A 6,803-nucleotide genomic window follows, 5' to 3' on the forward strand; every position below is an offset into this window, starting at 1 on the left:
GGGTGCTATTTTGTATCTTGGTCACCAACCCTGAGGGAGCTTTTTCTGCTCTACACACCAGCAGGACAAATAAACTAAACAGACTCAATTTTCCTCTAATATAAGTGAGCCTCTAACTTGAAAGTAAATTGCTGTTATTTTTCCTAAAGTTTCTGCCAAATGCACTAGCCAGTCTATAAATTAAACACAAAGGTCTGTTTTAATCTTTCCATACCATTTAGCACTCAAGAGAGCAGAAGAGCATTAGCAAACCTTGCAGGAACATTACAAAGGCTCATCTCCTTTTCCTGCAACACTTCTATATTTAATTGCAAAACCAGATTGCTATAGATTAAATTTCTGTGCCCTCCATATCCTTTCAAAGCACTATTTTATTAATCATCGCATTAAAGCTGCTTCTGAGCTAAGCGTCGCTGCTCTGAGCTACTCAGCAGCTGGCTGGTTTTGAAGAGGAAAGGTTAACGCCTTCCCAAGCACAACTGCGTGTGGTCCCACGACCTCCGAAGCCAGAGGAGGTGCTCCTAAAGCCTCTCCTCCCAAGGGACACAGCAGCCAACAGCATTTTACTTTTAATCAGCCCCTTCAACTCCTCTCCGGGTCAAGTTCTTAAAAACACCTAATTTAGGAGTCTTTTAGGAAAGCGGAGTTAAAGGGAAACGAAGCAGCCATGAGCGCAGCAAAGGTAACGCCACGCAGAGCGGCGCTTGGCTATTCCCAGTTACTCATTTACTGCACCGGCCGGGACAATTACCGAGCTCGTTTTGTTTTCACATATCTCCGTAGAGCAACGAGCGCTGCGGAACACCAGACGTGGGAAACGAGCCCGGACTCTCTCCAGCAACTTCAGTGTTCCGGAGAGCTTCGGTTTGGCAGAGGCCACGGCACTGCCCACACCTGGGGGCTGCGGCCGCGGCCACACCGGGCTGCCCACCCCGCCCGGGCACCGCTCCGACCTTCCCGTTCCCGCTGTTTATTTTCTCCTTTTTAAAATTCTTTTTTTTTTTCAAGTTTTCCGTTTTCCCCCTCTTTTTTTTTCCTTCCTTTTTGTTTCCTTGTGTTTGCTTTTTTTTTTCCTCTTCTATTTCCTTTTTTCTGGTTTTCTTTCACCTTTCGTTTTTTAACTCCCTCCCCACGCCCTTATTAGCCTTTTTTCTTTTACCTTTTTGGGGGGAGCTCTTTTCCACCATTTTTTCCGCCCCCACCACGGTTTTAATTTTTAAGCTTTCCTCCCTCCCTCCGCCCCGAGCGAGCCGCGCAGCACCGGGGAGAGCAGCGGGCAAAGCCGAGCCGAGCCCGGCGCCACCTGCGGGGCTCAGCCCGGGCCCCCGTCCCGGCTCGGGGGTGTCCCCGCGGTGCCGACCCCACTCACCTGGCGGCTCCCGGACCCTCCCTCCTTCCCTCTCTCCCTCCTTCCCGCCGGCTCCCCCGGCGCCGCCTCCCGCCGGGGCGGCCCCGGGCGCTGCCACGTCTGCCCGGGCACCGCGCCCGCCCCGCACCGGCACCGGCACCTGCCCGGACCGGGCCGGACCCAGCCGTGCCCGGGACACGCCGGCTCCGAGCGTGGGGAACAGAAATCAGCAGGGGTCAGGAGCTGATTGCCACTCAAGCTGCAGTCTTCTGGAGTCTGACAAAATAAGTGAATAAATAAGCAAATTCACTGCTTGAGGAAATGATGGCCACGGGGAAAGGGGGGTCTGATTCCACACAGGAGAGGCTGCAGCGATGTTTCAATAGGAGCTTGATCCAGTCGAACTTCCCAGTCCTAGACTGCCAAGAAATTCTGTGACCCTGCACGGGCAAAGCTCCACTTGAATTAAAGGCAGGAATTTTGGACAGTCTCAATATAAAGAGGATCGTATCTAGAGCAAGCCACCCTTCCTTAGAGCTCGTGTAGCACACTTTAATTTACTTCCAAAATGGGTTAGAGCCATTTTAATTTTCAAAAAGGATCCATACAAGACATTCATGTAATCCAGTGAATCTGTTTTGATTTTCTTGCAGAGCCAAAGTGATAACAAGCTTCTACTCTTGAATAAAACCACAAATTTCTGTGAGTGGCAGAAAAGGAAAGCAAGAGTTCAGAGAAAACAGATGACTTCTCAAAGGAGGATGAAGCCTGAGGAAACCACAAAATGTCTGGGGTTCAAAGAGACCTTAAAGATCACCTGATTCCAGCTGCCCTGCTTTGGGCAGACACTTTTCACCAGGTTGCTCAAAGCTCTGTCCAACCTGACCTTGAACACTTCCAGGGATGGGGCATCCACGCAGCTTCACTGGCCAACCTGTCCCAGTGCCTCACCACCCTCACAGTAAAGAATTTCTTCCCAATATCAAATCTAAACCTGTTCTCTTTCCATTTGAAGCCATTCCCCTTTGCCCTGTCACTACATGCTCTTGTAGTGCTCCCTTTAAACTCCCTTCAGGTGCTGGAAGGCTGCAATTAGGTCACCCCTAAGTGTCTTTTCCAAGCTCAACGATCCCAATTCTATCAATAGCTCCCTGGATATCCCATTCCTGGAATATTTGGAAGCTCTTCTCCACTCCCTTCTTTTTATATTCTACAACTACCAGGGAACAGGTTCAGCCAGATTCTCCCATCATGTGGGCCAGGGAAAAATCTGAAATAAGTACCTTGAATTTGTTGCAGTACTTGAGAAGAGTCACTAATTCCCTGAGGACCAAGCCCTGTAGCCTGCCCACAGACACTTCTGTGCTCTTCCACACACATGTGCACACCTGGCAAGTGCTGAAGACGTTTCTTGATCCAGCTGCTACTGGCACTTGCCACTGCTGAACACTCCTTTGGGAAATCCTGCCTCTGCACTGGGAAGAACCACAGGAGAAAACCAGTAAAAGGTGTTTTCTTTAAGGACTGACACATTAAAATCACCAAGCACTGCTAAGAAGCACTTTCAGGAATGTTCAGTGTTAATCTCTGTCTGTTCCTGTTTTAGTCATGGCAATTTTCAACATTCTGCTTGTCAAGAGAATCCTTCCAAGAGCAGGAGGCCTCCTCCAGCAGGGCTGTGTGCATTTCAGAACCAGTGTCTTCATCTAAGTCTTACTCCACACCACTTTAGGCCTTCCAAGAAAACTATCACAAACTGAGAAAGTTTTCCAAAAGCCCTAATTAAAATTCTCTCTCATTATGCTGAGTATCTTAGCTCTACAGGGAATAAATGGGGAGAAAACTGAAATGAAGAGTTAAAATTGTTTTCTCAAAGTCCAAATCTCAAGTGCTTTCAGGGCTAGCAAAGCACACCGTGAATTCCACAGACCTGCTGCAATCCTCTCCCTCAAGTTACAAAGGCCCTGGGGCAGATGGAGCCATCCAGAGCCTGGCAGTCCCACACACTGGACATCTGAACCATGATTTGAGAAGTCTTTTGATGGTCCACGTGGTGTCACTGACTGGAAATTGCTCCAGGAAATGGAGTCTGGAAATGGATTTAAGAGAGTGAAGAGGGTGACAAAAGGTTGGGACAGAATAGGTATGGGAACAATAGAGGTGTCAAAGATACAAATAGAAAGAGGGAAAGGAAACAGCAGTGCAGAGGTCAGCCAGCAAGAGAATATGAGAATTTGAAAAATCCGCAATTTTGAGCAATCCTGTGAAATGTGGAAAGGATTGATTCTTAATAGGATGAATATTGTCACCTACCTTCATCATCATCTTCAGCTGCCAGACATACACATCTTATAACACAATGTGCAATTCCCATGTACACACACAACACAAACTGTGAATAAACTACCCAGTTTAGCTAATCACATCACTTAATGGCCTACAAACCCTAGGCTGACCATAAAACGGGCTGTGACACATAGAGAATGTTCTCAGTCCAAATTAAGAGACAATCTTCTTCAAGTTCACTCACAGCTGCAAACTATAAAATACTTTGCCTTTAAAACAGATTTTTACCTGGTGATATTCAGTGTATGTAATAGCAGTTATCAACATAATACCTGAGCATCACTACAAACAACTACTCTTGATTCAGTTCCTTAAAATGGATTTTCAGGCAACAACTCTGTGAGAGCCAATACTGCCAAAGTACATTTCCACACCTGCTGTGGGGACTCACAGTGTCCTTATGGCTCATTTTCAAGTAGCTGCAACATCCATCTAGCTACGTGCTTGACTAGGAGTTTTATCAATCATCCCGTTCTCTTCCTCTAAGGGAACAGAGGGAGTCCTAAAGAAAATCGCCCTTTCAGAGTCCTGGTTTGCAGGAAAAGATCATTTTGTCCCATTGGTACCCTTGCACTTGCTTATGTCTTTCTGAGCTGTATCTTTCTTAGGCTGTTCTGTCTACACTAGCTTTTTAACAAAGATGATTTCAGGAACTGGCAAAGAGAAATGGAAGAAAACACAGGACTTGAGAAAAGACAAACAAGTCATCCTTTGAGCTTCTGATGTCATCCTCTGTTTGCTGTTGCACGTCACTGCATGGTTGAGATCACCTTGCAATTACCCTGAACATTCCCAGCACTCACAGCATTGCTTTATCCTCTCTCATGGCTCAGTTTATCCTGTGACAAGACTGATTAAGGATGTGCTGCTCATGAAGAGCTTTCAGAGTACAATACTTACACATTTTGAACAGTCATTATTCATTATACAACAGAAAAGTATTTTTTTGTAATTTACACACCTGAAGTAATGGATCATTTTGGTTTCATTTGAGCCAGGCTAGTGCTTTTGATCCAAAAAAAAGCTGTTACTTCTGCCTTTGTGAAATGGCACTAATGATCACATCTGACAATGAAAACAAAGATTTTATGTGAATAAAAGTGAAAATTAACATGTTCAGTGGCACTACTTGTCTTTCCATAGCTGCTGAGAAGGTATCACCTCCTCTAAATGAAGGCAGCTACATACAAGCTAATGCCAAGGCACTGATCTATCTAAAGAGATATCAGCACAAAGCCTGGTCTGGACTAGGCACCACATTTCTAGCCAAGAGGCCTGGAAGACACAGCCACGGGCTCAAGGAAATCACACCAACGGCAATCACACAGCAACACATCTTGGCTGTCCTGTGGGAGACAGGCAGAGCTGCCCAGGGAGATGGACTCCAAATGCAAAAAACAACAGTGACTTGTACACCCAGCAAACACCCAGAAGTGAGTTTAAATAAGAGGTAGGAACTGGATTCCGTGATTTCTGCATGACGTGCACGGCTGCTGACACAGTAAGTGATGCAGACTGGCTGGACTGTAACAGACTTGCACACACATTTTAAAATGGAACCTCACCAAATCATCCTATTCAATCTCTGCCAGTGGCTTGTACATGTATGCATTCGAAGCAGATGGCGCAGCAGGGATGTCAGGAACCTGAAGACCAGCCCTGGTGTGAAAGGCAAGAGCGCTGCAGAGGAGGCAACTTACCTGAGCAACCAGGGCAGGGCTGTTCGCTTCGAAAGCGCAGCACAAATGGGCTCCTTTCTAAACCCCTGTTCCAGTGAACAGCTCTCTTCATTAAACTTCACGTCTTGACAACTAAAGCAGACAAAAAAGCAAACAATATTCTATGGAAGACTATCTTCTGTTGATTTGGCAAGTGCAATGCAGAAGATAATCAACAAACAGGGTACTTTCTGAGATGACCTCCCTAAGACAACACACCTCCAAATCTCTGAACTTTTATAAACCGCTGTCTATCCTGAAGCCACAAAACAGTTTAGCCTGCACACTGCAAGAAAGATATTAATAGCAAAGAGATATTTTTAATGCCTCTAAATAAACAAATAACCAATTATTTTTAGAGAAAAATGCTTACTTCTCCAAGCAAAAACTAAAAGCAATCTAATTTAAATGGAGTATTTTTCTCACTCAACACAAAATATAGGTTCTGATAATTCTTTTCAATATCAAAATGTTGAAAAGTATCTTTTCAGTATCACTTTACTCTTTGACAGTATTAATCATAAAAGTCAATAGGCAGATGTGATCAGTTTTGATTTCTTATTTCCACCATATAATTAAAACAAATGAAAATCAGTATAACCAATATAAGTGAAAATAAAGACAAGCAGGGTGGCTGAGTACACAGACATTATGTCATCAGGAACGTTGCAAAGTCAGAGTGCATCCACAACTTAAAACTATCAAACATGAAACCATTAAAAGCAGTTATTATGCTGGCTGGATGCTAACATATCACATGATGTTTATAAGGTATTTTAAAAGGCAATACTGTAATTTGCAGACTGGAGTGAGAATGAAAGCAAGTCCTGTCCAGTGCTGGAGCTGTGCTCACACCCTGCTCCAGGCGTACACAAGCAGTGCCTCCCAAGGCTCAGAGGGACTGAGCAGGGGCATTTCCTACGGCCACTTCAGTCTCTGTTGCTGCAGCCAGTGACACCCTGGGCTGTGCTGCCAGGGTGCTGGCCCTGGGTAAGCCACGAGAGCAAACCTGAGTGCCCTTCTCTGCCGTGGCCAAATCCTGCTGAGCCAACCTCCTCAGCAGAGGGCAGCTGAGGCTGGATGAGAAGCTCCTCTCTCACAGCCACTGCTGCCACAGGAGGCTCCTGAGGTGCCCAGTGGATGCCCAGGTAGCGGCACCCACCGGGTGAGGGGCTGCTGACATCCCAGAGCCACCAGCTCTTCCTGCCACGCTCATCTGATCACAGCTCCAGTCTTCACACACTGCTTCACTACAGCTCTTTTCTCTTTAAAAGGTATCGTGCCACTCTTAACACCTTCTTACATAAAACTTGCTTTTTTACATCAAGTAAAATCAACACAGCCAAGCATTCCACAAAAATCAAGTATCTACCAAAAAGGACCCTACCAAA

Source organism: Molothrus aeneus, chromosome 7, assembly GCF_037042795.1.
Source record: "Molothrus aeneus isolate 106 chromosome 7, BPBGC_Maene_1.0, whole genome shotgun sequence".
Lineage (NCBI taxonomy): Eukaryota > Metazoa > Chordata > Aves > Passeriformes > Icteridae > Molothrus > Molothrus aeneus.